This window comes from Oryctolagus cuniculus, chromosome 21 (genome assembly GCF_051225735.1).
Source record: "Oryctolagus cuniculus isolate XC-2025 breed Fujian yellow rabbit chromosome 21, ASM5122573v1, whole genome shotgun sequence".
NCBI classification, from domain to species: domain Eukaryota; kingdom Metazoa; phylum Chordata; class Mammalia; order Lagomorpha; family Leporidae; genus Oryctolagus; species Oryctolagus cuniculus.
In genome coordinates this window covers 44,374,450-44,389,621 of record NC_142887.1, presented here as the reverse complement: position 1 = coordinate 44,389,621, position 15,172 = coordinate 44,374,450, and positions in this window count along the sequence as shown.

Here is a 15,172-nt window from a genome sequence, read left to right as displayed (position 1 = left end):
CCAAAAATCACGGTGAAAGTGGTTTTGGAGAAAAGCTCATGCTTCCTGTTCGGCAAATGCAGCCAAGGTCATGTTTACAGAAGGAAATATCATGTTTTCTCAGGTTTCTGAAGCTTTCTTCCTAGAAAACTCGAATGTGTGGCGAATTACACTCCAGGTGGAACTAATTAGCGTTTGCCAGCTGAAAACAAAAACTTACATGCTAAAATGCATTCAAAACCGTAAAGTCCATAGAGAATGTCCAGAAAACACAAACAAACACAGAGGCTGTAGCAAGATATGGGATTGAGATAGCCACAACACACCAGATAGTTTTGCTTTCATCCAGAGTATCTGGACAAAATGTTGTGGATTTCGGGTGAAACTTAACCAAAAATCACCGTGAAAGTGGTTTTGGAGAAAAGCTCATGCTACCTGTTTGGCAAATGCAGCCAATGTCATGTTTACAGAAAGAAATATCATGTTTTCTCAGGTTTCTGAAGCTTTCTTCCTAGAAAACTCGAATGTGTGGCATATTAGACTCCAGGTGGAACCAATTAGCGTTTGCCAGCTGAAAACAAAACTTACATGCTACAATGCTTTCAAAACCGTAAAGTCCATAGAGAATGTCTAGAAAACACAAACAAACACAGAGGCTGTAGCAAGATGTGGGATTGAGATAGCCACAACACACCAGATGGTTTTGTTTTCATCCAGAGGATCTGGAAAAATGTTGTAGTATCTCGGTGAAATTTAACGAAAAATCACGGTGAAAGTGGTTTTGGAGAAAAGCACAATCTTCCTGTTCGGGAAATGCATCCAATGTCATGTTTACAGAAAAAAATATCATGTTTTCTCAGGTTTCTGAAGCTTTCTTCCTAGAAAACTCGAATGTGTGGCGTATTAGACTCCAGGTGGAACCAATTAGCGTTTGCCAGCTGAAAACAAAAACTTACATGCTAAAATGCATTCAAAACCGTAAAGTCCATAGAGAATGTCCAGAAAACACAAACAAGCACAGAGGCTGTGGCAAGATGTGGGATTGAGATAGCCACAACACACCAGATAGTTTTGCTTTCATGCAGAGTATCTGGACAAAATGTTGTGGATTTCGGGTGAAATTTAACCAAAAATCACGGTGAAAGTGGTTTTGGAGAAAAGCTCATGCTTCCTGTTCGGCAAATGCAGCCAAGGTCATGTTTACAGAAGGAAATATCATGTTTTCTCAGGTTTCTGAAGCTTTCTTCCTAGAAAACTCGAATGTGTGGCGTATTAGACTCCAGGTGGAACCAATTAGCGTTTGCCAGCTGAAAACAAAAACTTACATGCTAAAATGCATTCAAAACCGTAAAGTCCATAGAGAAGGTCCAGAAAACACAAACAAACACAGAGGCTGTAGCAAGATGTGGGATTGAGATAGCCACAACACACCAGATAGTTTTGTTTTCATCCAGAGTCTGGACAAAATGTTGTAGTATCCTGGTGAAATTTAACCAAAAATCACCGTGAAAGTGGTTTTGGAGAAAAGCACAATCTTCCTGTTCGGCAAATACAGCCAATGTCATGTTTACAGAAAGAAATATCATGTTTTCTCAGGTTTCTGAAGCTTTCTTCCTAGAAAACTCGAATGTGTGGCGTATTAGACTCCAGGTGGAACCAATTAGCGTTTGCCAGCTGAAAACAAAAACTTACATGCTAAAATGCATTCAAAACCGTAAAGTCCATAGAGAATGTCCAGAAAACACAAACAAACACAGAGGCTGTAGCAAGATATGGGATTGCGATAGCCACAACACACCAGATAGTTTTGTTTTCTTCCAGAGTTTCTGGACAAAATGTTGTAGTATCCTGGTGAAATTTAACCAAAAATCACCGTGGAAGTGGTTTTGGAGAAAAGCGCAATCTTCCTGTTCGGCAAATGCATCCAATGTCATGTTTACAGAAAAAAATATCATGTTTTCTCAGGTTTCTGAAGCTTTCTTCCTAGAAAACTCGAATGTGTGGCGTATTAGACTCCAGGTGGAACCAATTAGCGTTTGCCAGCTGAAAACAAAAACTTACATGCTAAAATGCATTCAAAACCGTAAAGTCCATAGAGAATGTCCAGAAAACACAAACAAGCACAGAGTCTGTGGCAAGATGTGGGATTGAGATAGCCACAACACACCAGATAGTTTTGCTTTCATGCAGAGTATCTGGACAAAATGTTGTGGATTTCGGGTGAAATTTAACCAAAAATCACGGTGAAAGTGGTTTTGGAGAAAAGCTCATGCTTCCTGTTCGGCAAATGCAGCCAAGGTCATGTTTACAGAAGGAAATATCATGTTTTCTCAGGTTTCTGAAGCTTTCTTCCTAGAAAACTCGAATGTGTGGTGAATTACACTCCAGGTGGAACCAATTAGCGTTTCCCAGCTGAAACCAAAAACTTTCATGCTAAAATGCATTCAAAACCGTAAAGTCCATAGAGAATGTCCAGAAAACACAAACAAACACAGAGGCTGTAGCAAGATCTGGGATTGAGATAGCCACAACACACCAGAGAGTTTTGTTTTCATCCAGAGTATCTGGACAAAATGTTGTAGTATCCTGGTGAAATTTAACCAAAAATCACCGTGAAAGTGGTTTTGGAGAAAAGCACAATCTTCCTGTTCGGCAAATGCAGCCAAGGTCTTGTTTACAGAATTAAATATCATGTTTTCTCAGGTTTCTGAAGCTTTCTTCCTAGAAAACTCGAATGTGTGGCGTATTAGACTCCAGGTGGAACCAATTAGCGTTTGCCAGCTGAAAACAAAAACTTACATGCTAAAGTGCATTCAAAACCGTAAAGTCCATAGAGAATGTCCAGAAAACACAAACACAGAGGCTGTAGCAAGATGTGGGATTGAGATAGCCACAACACACCAGATAGTTTTGCTTTCATCCAGAGTATCTGGACAAAATGTTGTAGTATCCCGGTGATATTTAACCAAAAATCACCGTGAAAGTGGTTTTGGAGAAAAGCACAATCTTCCTGTTCGGCAAATGCATCCAATGTCATGTTTACAGAAAGAAATATCATGTTTTCTCAGGTTTCTGAAGCTTTCTTCCTAGAAAACTCGAATGTGTGGCGTATTAGACTCCAGGTGGAACCAATTAGCGTTTGCCAGCAGAAAACAAAAACTTACATGCTAAAATGCATTCAAAAACGTAAAGTCCATAGAGAATGTCTAGAAAACACAAACAAACACAGAGGCTGTAGCAAGATGTGAGATTGAGATAGCCACAACACACCAGATAGTTTTGTTTTCATCCAGAGTATCTGGACAAAATGTTGTAGTATCCTGGTGAAATTAAAACAAAAATCACCGTGAAAGTGGTTTTGGAGAAAAGCGCAATCTTCCTGTTCGGCAAATGCATCCAATGTCATGTTTACAGAAAGAAATATCATGTTTTCTCAGGTTTCTGAAGCTTTCTTCCTAGAAAACTCGAATGTGTGGCGTATTAGACTCCAGGTGGAACCAATTAGCGTTTGCCAGCTGAAAACAAAAACTTACATGCTACAATGCATTCAAAACCATAAAGTCCATAGAGAATGTCCAGAAAACACAAACAAGCACAGAGGCTGTGGCAAGATGTGGGATTGCGATAGCCACAACACACCAGATAGTTTTGCTTTCATGCAGAGTATCTGGACAAAATGTTGTGGATTTCAGGTGAAATTTAACCAAAAATCACGGTGAAAGTGGTTTTGCAGAAAAGCTCATGCTTCCTGTTCGGCAAATGCAGCCAAGGTCATGTTTACAGAAGGAAATATCATGTTTTCTCAGGTTTCTGAAGCTTTCTTCCTAGAAAACTCGAATGTGTGGCGAATTACACTCCAGGTGGAACCAATTAGCGTTTGCCAGCTGAAAACAAAAACTTACATGCTAAAATGCATTCAAAACCGTAAAGTCCATAGAGAATGTCCAGAAAACACAAACAAACACAGAGGCTGTAGCAAGATGTGGGATGGAGATAGCCACAACACACCAGATAGTTTTGTTTTCATCCAGAGTATCAGGACAAATTGTTGTGTATTGTGGGTGAAACTTTACCAAATATCACCGTGAAAATGGTTTTGAAGAAAAGCTCATGCTTCCTGTATGGGAAATACAGCCAATGTCATGTTTACAGAAGGAAATATCATGTTTTCTCAGGTTTCTGAAGCTTTCTTCCTAGAAAACTCGAATGTGTGGCGTGTTAGATTCCAGGTGGAACCAATTAGCGTTTGCCAGCAGAAAACAAAAACTTACATGCTAAAATGCATTCAAAACCGTAAAGTCCATAGAGAATGTCCAGAAAACACAAACAAACACAGAGGCTGTAGCAAGATCTGGGATTGAGATAACCACAACACACCTGATAGTTTTGCTATCATCCAGAGTATCTGGACAAAATGTTGTAGATTTCGGGTGAAATTTAACTAAAAATCACCGTGAAAGTGGTTTTGGAAAAAAGCACATACTTCCTGTTCGGCAAATGCAGCCAATGTCAGGTTTACAGAAAGAAATATCATGTTTTCTCAGGTTTCTGAAGCTTTCTTCCTAGAAAACTCGAATGTGTGGCGTATTAGACTCCAGGTGGAACCAATTAGCGTTTGCCAGCTGAAAACAAAAACTTACATGCTAAAATGCATTCAAAACCGTAAAGTCCATAGAGAATATCCAGAAAACACAAACAAGGAGGCTGTAGAAAGATGTGGGATTGAGATAGCCACAAAACAACAGATAGTTTTGCTTTCATCCACAGTATCTGGACAAAATGTTGAGGATTTCGGGTGAAATTTAACCAAAAATCACCGTGGAAGTGGTTTTGGAGAAAAGCTCATGCTTCCTGTATTGCAAATGCAGCCAATGTCATGTTTACAGAAAGAAATATCATGTTTTCTCAGGTTTCTGAAGCTTTCTTCCTAAAAAACTCGAATGTGTGGCGTATTAGACTCCAGGTGGAACCAATTAGTGTTTGCCAGCTGAGAACAAAAACTTACATGCTAAAATGCATTCAAAACCGTAAAGTCCATAGAGAATGTCCAGAAAACACAAGCACAGAGGCTGTAGCAAGATGTGGGATTGAGATAGCCACAACACACCAGATAGTTTTGCTTTCATCCAGAGTATCTGGACAAAATGTTGTAGTATCCCGGTGATATATAACCAAAAATCACAGTGAAAGTGTTTTTGGAGAAAAGCACAATCTTCCTGTTCGGCAAATGCATCCAATGTCAGGTTTACAGAAAGAAATATCATGTTTTCTCAGGTTACTGAAGCTTTCTTCCTAGAAAACTCGAATGTGTGGCGAATTAGACTCCAGGTGGAACCAATTAGCGTTTGCCAGCAGAAAACAAAAACTTACATGCTAAAATGCATTCAAAACCGTAAAGTCCATAGAGAATGTCCAGAAAACACAAACAATCACAGAGGCTGTAGCAAGATGTGAGATTTAGATAGCCACAACACACCAGATAGTTTTGCTTTCATCCAGAGTATCTGGACAGAATGTTGTGGATTTCGGGTGAAATTTAACCAAAAAGCACCGTGAAAGTGGTTTTGGAGAAAAGCTCATGCTTCCTGCTCGGCAAATGCAGCCAATGTCATGTTTACAGAAAGAAATATCATGTTTTCTCAGGTTTCTGAAGCTTTCTTCCTAGAAAACTCGAATGTGTGGCGTATTAGACTCCAGGTGGAACCAATTAGCGTTTGCCAGCTGAAAACAAAAAGGGTCCTGCTAAAATGAATTCAAAACCATAAAGTCCATAGAGAATTTCCAGAAAACACAAACAAACACAGAGGCTGTAGCAAGATGTGGGATTGAGATAGCCACAACACACCAGATAGTTTTGTTTTCATCCAGAGTATCTGGACAAAATGTTGTAGTATCCCGGTGATATTTAAGCAAAAATCACCGTGAAAGTGGTTTTGGAGAAAAGCTCATGCTTCCTGTTCGGCAAATGCAGCCAAGGTCATGTTTACAGAAGGAAATATCATGTTTTCTCAGGTTTCTGAAGCTTTCTTCCTAGAAAACTCGAATGTGTGGCGTATTAGACTCCAGGTGGAACCAATTAGCGTTTGCCAGCTGAAAACAAAAACTTACATGCTAAAATGCATTCAAAACCGTAAAGTCCATAGAGAATGTCCAGAAAACACAAACAAACACAGAGGCTGTAGCAAGATCTGGGATGGAGATAGCCACAACACAGCAGATAGTTTTGTTTTCATCCAGAGTATCTGGACAAAATGTTGTGGATTTCCGGTGAAACTTAACCAAAAATCACGGTGAAAGTGGTTTTGGAGAAAAGCTCATGCTTCCTGTTCGGCAAATGCAGCCAATGTCATGTTTACAGAAAGAAATATCATGTTTTCTCAGGTTTCTGAAGCTTTCTTCCTAGAAAACTCGAATGTGTGGCGTATTAGACTCCAGGTGGAACCAATTAGCGTTTGTCAGCTGAAACCAAAAACTTACATGCTAAAATGCATTCAAAACCGTAAAGTCCATAGAGAATATCCAGAAAACACAAACACAGAGGCTGTAGCAAGATGTGGGATTGAGATAGCCACAACACACCAGATAGTTTTGTTTTCATCCAGAGTATCTGGACAAAATGTTGTAGTATCCCGGTGATATTTAACCAAAAATCAACGTGAAAGTGGTTTTGGAGAAAAGCACAATCTTCCTGTTCGGCAAATGCAGCCAATGTCATGTTTACAGAAAGAAATATCATGTTTTCTCAGGTTTCTGAAGCTTTCTTCCTAGAAAACTCGAATGTGTGGCGTATTAGACTCCAGGTGGAACCAATTAGCGTTTGTCAGCTGAAACCAAAAACTTACATGCTAAAATGCATTCAAAACCGTAAAGTCCATAGAGAATATCCAGAAAACACAAACACAGAGGCTGTAGCAAGATGTGGGATTGAGATAGCCACAACACACCAGATAGTTTTGTTTTCATCCAGAGTATCTGGACAAAATGTTGTGGATTTCCGGTGAAACTTAACTAAATATCACCGTGACAGTGGTTTTGGAGAAAAGCTCATGCTTCCTGTATGGCAAATACAGCCAATGTCATGTTTACAGAAAGAAATATCATGTTTTCTCAGGTTTCTGAAGCTTTCTTCCTAGAAAACTCGAATGTGTGGCGTATTAGACTCCAGGTGGAACCAATTAGCGTTTGGCAGCTAAAAATAAAACCTTACATGCTAAAATGCATTCAAAACCGTAAAGTCCATAGAGAATGTCCAGAAAACACAAACAAACACAGAGGGTGTAGCAAGATCTGGGATTGAGATAGCCACAACACACCAGAGAGTTTTGCTTTCATCCAGAGTATCTGGACAAAATGTTGTAGTATCCTGGTGAAATTTAACCAAAAATCACCGTGGAAGTGGTTTTGGAGAAAAGCGCAATCTTCCTGTTCGGCAAATGCATCCAATGTCATGTTTACAGAAAGAAATATCATGTTTTCTCAGGTTTCTGAAGCTTTCTTCCTAGAAAACTCGAATGTGTGGCGTATTAGACTCCAGGTGGAACCAATTAGCGTTTGCCAGCTGAAACCAAAAACTTACATGCTAAAATGCATTCAAAACCGTAAAGTCCATAGAGAATATCCAGAAAACACAAACACAGAGGTTGTAGCAAGATGTGGGATTGAGATAGCAACAACACACCAGATAGTTTTGTTTTCATCCAGAGTATCTGGACAAAATGTTGTGGATTTCCGGTGAAACTTAACAAAAAATCACCGTGAAAGTGGTTTTGGAGAAAAGCTCATGCTTCCTGTATGGCAAATACAGCCAATGTCATGTTTACAGAAAGAAATATCATGTTTTCTCAGGTTTCTGAAGCTTTCTTCCTAGAAAACTCGAATGTGTGGCGTATTAGACTCCAGGTGGAACCAATTAGCGTTTGGCAGCTAAAAATAAAACCTTACATGCTAAAATGCATTCAAAACCGTAAAGTCCATAGAGAATGTCCAGAAAACACAAACAAACAGAGAGGCTGTAGCTAGATCTGGGATTGAGATAGCCACAACACACCAGAGAGTTTTGCTATCATCCAGAGTATCTGGACAAAATGTTGTAGTATCCTGGTGAAATTTAACCAAAAATCACCGTGGAAGTGGTTTTGGAGAAAAGCGCAATCTTCCTGTTCGGCAAATGCATCCAATGTCATGTTTACAGAAAGAAATATCATGTTTTCTCAGGTTTCTGAAGCTTTCTTCCTAGAAAACTCGAATGTGTGGCGTATTAGACTCCAGGTGGAACCAATTAGCGTTTGCCAGCTGAAAACAAAAACTTACATGCTAAAATGCATTCAAAACCGTAAAGTAAATAGAGAATGTCCAGAAAACACAAACAAGCACAGAGGCTGTGGCAAGATGTGGGATTGCGATAGCCACAACACACCAGATAGTTTTGCTTTCATGCAGAGTATCTGGACAAAATGTTGTGGATTTCGGGTGAAATTTAACCAAAAATGACGGTGAAAGTGGTTTTGCAGAAAAGCTCATGCTTCCTGTTCGGCAAATGCAGCCATGGTCATGTTTACAGAAGGAAATATCATGTTTTCTCAGGTTTCTGAAGCTTTCTTCCTAGAAAACTCGAATGTGTGGCGAATTACACTCCAGGTGGTACCAATTAGCGTTTGCCAGCTGAAAACAAAAACTTACATGCTAAAATGCATTCAAAACCGTAAAGTCCATAGAGAATGTCCAGAAAACACAAACAAACACAGAGGCTGTACCAAGATGTGGGATTGAGATAGCCACAACACACCAGATAGTTTTGTTTTCATCCAGAGTATCTGGACAAAATGTTGTGGATTTCGGGTGAAACTTAACTAAAAATCACCGTGAAAGTGGTTTTGGAGAAAAGCTCATGCTTCCTGTATGGCAAATGCATCCAATGTCATGTTTACAAATACAAATATCATGTTTTCTCAGGTTTCTGAAGCTTTCTTCCTAGAAAACTCGAATGTGTGGCGTATTAGACTCCAGGTGGAACCAATTAGCGTTTGCCAGCTGAAACCAAAAACTTTCATGCTAAAATGCATTCAAAACCGTAAAGTCCATAGAGAATATCCAGAAAACACAAACACAGAGGCTGTAGAAAGATGTGGGATTGAGATAGCCACAAAACAACAGATAGTTTTGCTTTCATCAGGAGTATCTGGACAAAATGTTGTGGATTTCGGGTGAAACTTAACCAAAAATCACCGTGGAAGTGGTTTTGGAGAAAAGCTCATGCTTCCTGCTCGGCAAATGCAGCCAATGTCATGTTTACAGAAAGAAATATCATGTTTTCTCAGGTTTCTGAAGCTTTCTTCCTAGAAAACTCGAATGTGTGGCGTATTAGACTCCAGGTGGAACCAATTAGCGTTTGCCAGCTGAAAACAAAAAGGGTCCTGCTAAAATGAATTCAAAACCATAAAGTCCATAGAGAATTTCCAGAAAACACAAACAAACACAGAGGCTGTAGCAAGATGTGGGATTGAGATAGCCACAACACACCAGATAGTTTTGTTTTCATCCAGAGTATCTGGACAAAATGTTGTAGTATCCCGGTGATATTTCAGCAAAAATCACCGTGAAAGTGGTTTTGGAGAAAAGCTCATGCTTCCTGTTCGGCAAATGCATCAAGGTCATATTTACAGAAGGAAATATCATGTTTTCTCAGGTTTCTGAAGCTTTCTTCCTAGAAAACTCGAATGTGTGGCGTATTAGACTCCAGGTGGAACCAATTAGCGTTTGCCAGCTGAAAACAAAAACTTACATGCTAAAATGCATTCAAAACCGTAAAGTCCATAGAGAATGTCCAGAAAACACAAACAAACACAGAGTCTGTGGCAAGATGTGGGATTGAGATAGCCACAACACACCAGATAGTTTTGCTTTCATGCAGAGTATCTGGACAAAATGTTGTGGATTTCGGGTGAAATTTAACCAAAAATCACGGTGAAAGTGGTTTTGCAAAAAAGCTCATGCTTCCTGTTCGGCAATTGCAGCCAAGGTCATGTTTACAGAAGGAAATATCATGTTTTCTCAGGTTTCTGAAGCTTTCTTCCTAGAAAACTCGAATGTGTGGCGAATTACACTCCAGGTGGAACCAATTAGCGTTTGCCAGCTGAAACCAAAAACTTACATGCTAAAATGCATTCAAAACCGTAAAGTCCATAGAGAATGTCCAGAAAACACAAACAAACACAGAGGCTGTAGCAAGATGTGGGATGGAGATAGCCACAACACACCAGAGAGTTTTGTTTTCATCCAGAGTATCTGGACAAAATGTTGTGGATTTCGGGTGAAACTTAACTAAAAATCACCGTGAAAGTGGTTTTGGAGAAAGCTCATGCTTCCTGTATGGCAAATGCAGCCAATGTCAGGTTTACAGAAAGAAATATCATGTTTTCTCAGGTTTCTGAAGCTTTCTTCCTAGAAAACTCGAATGTGTGGCATATTAGACTCCAAGTGGAACCAATTAGCGTTTGCCAGCTGAAAACAAAAAGGGTCCTGCTAAAATGCATTCAAAACCGTAAAGTCCATAGAGAATATCCAGAAAACACAAACAAGGAGGCTGTAGAAAGATGTGGGATTGATATAGCCACAAAACAACAGATAGTTTTGCTTTCATCAAGAGTATCTGGACAAAATGTTGTGGATTTCGGGTGAAACTTAACCAAAAATCACCGTGGAAGTGGTTTTGGAGAAAAGCTCATGCTTCCTGCTCGGCAAATGCAGCCAATGTCATGTTTACAGAAAGAAATATCATGTTTTCTCAGGTTTCTGAAGCTTTCTTCCTAGAAAACTCGAATGTGTGGCGTATTAGACTCCAGGTGGAACCAATTAGCGTTTGCCAGCTGAAAACAAAAAGGGTCCTGCTAAAATGAATTCAAAACCATAAAGTCCATAGAGAATTTCCAGAAAACACAAACAAACACAGAGGCTGTAGCAAGATGTGGGATTGAGATAGCCACAACACACCAGATAGTTTTGTTTTCATCCAGAGTATCTGGACAAAATGTTGTAGTATCCCGGTGATATTTAAGCAAAAATCACCGTGAAAGTGGTTTTGGAGAAAAGCTCATGCTTCCTGTTCGGCAAATGCAGCCAAGGTCATGTTTACAGAAGGAAATATCATGTTTTCTCAGGTTTCTGAAGCTTTCTTCCTAGAAAACTCGAATGTGTGGCGTATTAGACTCCAGGTGGAACCAATTAGCGTTTGCCAGGTGAAAACAAAAACTTACATGCTAAAATGCATTCAAAACCGTAAAGTCCATAGAGAATGTCCAGAAAACACAAACAAACACAGAGGCTGTAGCAAGATCTGGGATGGAGATAGCCACAACACACCAGATAGTTTTGTTTTCATCCAGAGTATCTGGACAAAATGTTGTGGATTTCCGGTGAAACTTAACAAAAAATCACCGTGAAAGTGGTTTTGGAGAAAAGCTCATGCTTCCTGTATGGCAAATACAGCCAATGTCATGTTTACAGAAAGAAATATCATGTTTTCTCAGGTTTCTGAAGCTTTCTTCCTAGAAAACTCGAATGTGTGGCGTATTAGACTCCAGGTGGAACCAATTAGCGCTTGCCAGCTGAAACCAAAAACTTACATGCTAAAATGCATTCAAAACCGTAAAGTCCATAGAGAATATCCAGAAAACACAAACACAGAGGCTGTAGCAAGATGTGGGATTGAGATAGCCACAACACACCAGATAGTTTTGTTTTCATCCAGAGTATCTGGAAAAAAATGTTGTAGTATCCTGGTGAAATTTAACCAAAAATCACCGTGGAAGTGGTTTTGGAGAAATGCACAATCTTCCTGTTCGGAAAATGCATCCAATGTCATGTTTACAGAAAGAAATATCATGTTTTCTCAGGTTTCTGAAGCTTTCTTCCTAGAAAACTCGAATGTGTGGCGTATTAGACTCCAGGTGGAACCAATTAGCGTTTGCAAGCTGAAAACAAAAACTTACATGCTAAAATGCATTCAAAACCGTAAAGTCCATAGAGAATGTCCAGAAAACACAAACAAGCACAGAGTCTGTGGCAAGATGTGGGATTGAGATAGCCACAACACACCAGATAGTTTTGCTTTCATGCAGAGTATCTGGACAAAATGTTGTGGATTTCGGGTGAAATTTAACCAAAAATCACGGTGAAAGTGGTTTTGCAGAAAAGCTCATGCTTCCTGTTCGGCAAATGCAGCCAAGGTCATGTTTACAGAAGGAAATATCATGTTTTCTCAGGTTTCTGAAGCTTTCTTCCTAGAAAACTCGAATGTGTGGCGAATTACACTCCAGGTGGAACCAATTAGCGTTTGCCAGCTGAAACCAAAAACTTACATGCTAAAATGCATTCAAAACCGTAAAGTCCATAGAGAATGTCCAGAAAACACAAACAAACACAGAGGCTGTAGCAAGATGTGGGATTGAGATAGCCACAACACACCAGATAGTTTTGTTTTCATCCAGAGTTTCTGGACAAAATGTTGTGGATTTCGGGTGAAACTTAACTAAAAATCACCGTGAAAGTGGTTTTGGAGAAAAGCTCATGCTTCCTGTATGGCAAATGCAGCCAATGTCAGGTTTACAGAAAGAAATATCATGTTTTCTCAGGTTTCTGAAGCTTTCTTCCTAGAAAACTCGAATGTGTGGCGTATTAGACTCCAGGTGGAACCAATTAGCGTTTGCCAGCTGAAAACAAAAAGGGTCCTGCTAAAATGAATTCAAAACCGTAAAGTCCATAGAGAATGTCTAGAAAACAAACAAACACAGAGGCTGTAGCAAGATGTGGGATTGAGATAGCCACAACACACCAGATAGTTTTGCTTTCATCCACAGTATCTGGACAAAATGTTGTGGATTTCGGGTGAAATTTAACCAAAAATCACCGTGGAAGTGGTTTTGGAGAAAAGCTCATGCTTCCTGCTCGGCAAATGCATCCAATGTCATGTTTACAGAAAGAAATATTATGTTTTCTCAGGTTTCTGAAGCTTTCTTCCTAGAAAACTCGAATGTGTGGCGTATTAGACTCCAGGTGGAACCAATTAGCGTTTGCCAGCTGAAAACAAAAACTTACATGCTAAAATGCATTCAAAACCGTAAAGTCCATAGAGAATGTCCAGAAAACACAAACAAACACAGAGGCGGTAGCAAGATGTGGGATTGAGATAGCCACAACACACCAGATAGTTTTGTTTTCATCCAGAGTATCTGGACAAAATGTTGTGGATTTCCGGTGAAACTTAACCAAAAATCACCGTGGAAGTGGTTTTGGAGAAAAGCTCATGCTTCCTGCTCGGCAAATGCAGCCAATGTCATGTTTACAGAAAGAAATATCATGTTTTCTCAGGTTTCTGAAGCTTTCTTCCTAAAAAACTCGAATGTGTGGCGTATTAGACTCCAGGTGGAACCAATTAGCGTTTGCCAGCTGAGAACAAAAACTTACATTTTAAAATGCATTCAAAACCGTAAAGTCCATAGAGAGTGTCCAGAAAACACAAACAAACACAGAGGCTGTAGCAAGATGTGGGATTGAGATAGCCACAACACACCAGATAGTTTTGCTTTCATCCACAGTATCTGGACAAAATGTTGTGGATTTCGGGTGAAATTTAACCAAAAATCACCGTGGAAGTGGTTTTGGAGAAAAGCTCATGCTTCCTGTTCGGCAAATGCAGCCAACGTCATGTTTACAGAAGGAAATATCATGTTTTCTCAGGTTTCTGAAGTTTTCGTCCTAGAAAACTCGAATGTGTGGCGTATTAGACTCCAGGTGGAACCAATTAGCGTTTGCCAGCTCAAAACAAAAACTTACATGCTAAAATGCATTCAAAACCGTGAAGTCCATAGAGAATGTCCAGAAAACACAAACAAACACAGAGGCTGTAGCAAGATCTGGGATGGAGATAGCCACAACACACCAGATAGTTTTGTTTTCATCCAGAGTATCTGGACAAAATGTTGTGTATTGTGGGTGAAACTTTACCAAAAATCAACGTGAAAGTTGTTTTGGAGAAAAGCTCATGCTTCCTGTTCGGCAAATGCATCCAATGTCATGTTTACAGAAAGAAATATCATGTTTTCTCAGGTTTCTGAAGCTTTCTTCCTAGAAAACTCAAATGTGTGGCGTATTAGACTCCAGGTGGAACCAATTAGCGTTTGCCAGCTGAAAACAAAAACTTACATGCTAAAGTGCATTCAACCCGTAAAGTCCATAGAGAATATCCAGAAAACACAAACACAGAGGCTGCAGCAAGATGTGGGATTGAGATAGCCACAACACACCAGATAGTTTTGCTTTCATCCAGAGTATCTGGACAAAATGTTGTAGTATCCCGGTGATATTTAAGCAAAAATCACCGTGAAAGTGGTTTTGGAGAAAAGCTCATGCTTCCTGTTCGGCAAATGCAGCCAAGGTCATGTTTACAGAAGGAAATATCATGTTTTCTCAGGTTTCTGAAGCTTTCTTCCTAGAAAACTCGAATGTGTGGCGAATTAGACTCCAGGTGGAACCAATTAGCGTTTGCCAGCTGAAAACAAAAACTTACATGCTAAAATGCATTCAAACCCGTAAAGTCCATAGAGAATGTCCAGAAAACAAAAACAAACACAGAGGCTGTAGCAAGATCTGGGATTGAGATAGCCACAACACACCAGAGAGTTTTGTTTTCATCCAGAGTATCTGGACAAAATGTTGTAGTATCCTGGTGAAATTTAACCAAAAATCACCGTGAAAGTGGTTTTGGAGAAAAGCACAATCTTCCTGTTCGGCAAATGCATCCAATGTCATGTTTACAAATACAAATATCATGTTTTCTCAGGTTTCTGAAGCTTTCTTCCTAGAAAACTCGAATGTGTGGCGTATTAGACTCCAGGTGGAACCAATTAGCGTTTGCCAGCTGAAAACAAAAACTTACCTGCTAAAGTGCATTCAAACCGTAAAGTCCATAGAGAATGTCCAGAAAACAAAAACACAGAGGCTGTAGCAAGATCTGGGATTGAGATAGCCACAACACACCAGATAGTTTTGTTTTCATCCAGAGTATCTGGACAAAATGTTGTAGTATCCCGGTGATATTTAACCAAAAATCACCGTGAAAGTGGTTTTGGAGAAAAGCACAATCTTCCTGTTCGGCAAATGCATCCAATGTCATGTTTACAGAAAGAAATATCATGTT